Consider the following 396-nt stretch of genomic DNA (forward strand, 5'->3'; position numbering starts at 1 on the left):
CACACACGCACACACACACACAGACATATATACATACATCACAGGGACATACAAACATACACACACACACAAACATATATACATACATCATAGAGACATACAAACATACACACACACAGACATACGTACGTAGAAACACACAGACATGCATAAATACATAAAGACAGATGTACATACAGAAAGTGATATTTATGTACCCACATAATTACATATGTACACACGCACATACAAAACAGACAGACATAAATACATACAAACACACATACGCTTGCATAGACGCACTCACAAACACACGCAAACTACACACATACATACATACATAAATATAGATACACACACAAACTATACAGACATACATACAAATGTACATAAATACATATATATATATATATCAGT

This window comes from Phalaenopsis equestris, unplaced genomic scaffold (genome assembly GCF_001263595.1).
Source record: "Phalaenopsis equestris unplaced genomic scaffold, ASM126359v1 Scaffold205415, whole genome shotgun sequence".
Taxonomy (NCBI): domain Eukaryota; kingdom Viridiplantae; phylum Streptophyta; class Magnoliopsida; order Asparagales; family Orchidaceae; genus Phalaenopsis; species Phalaenopsis equestris.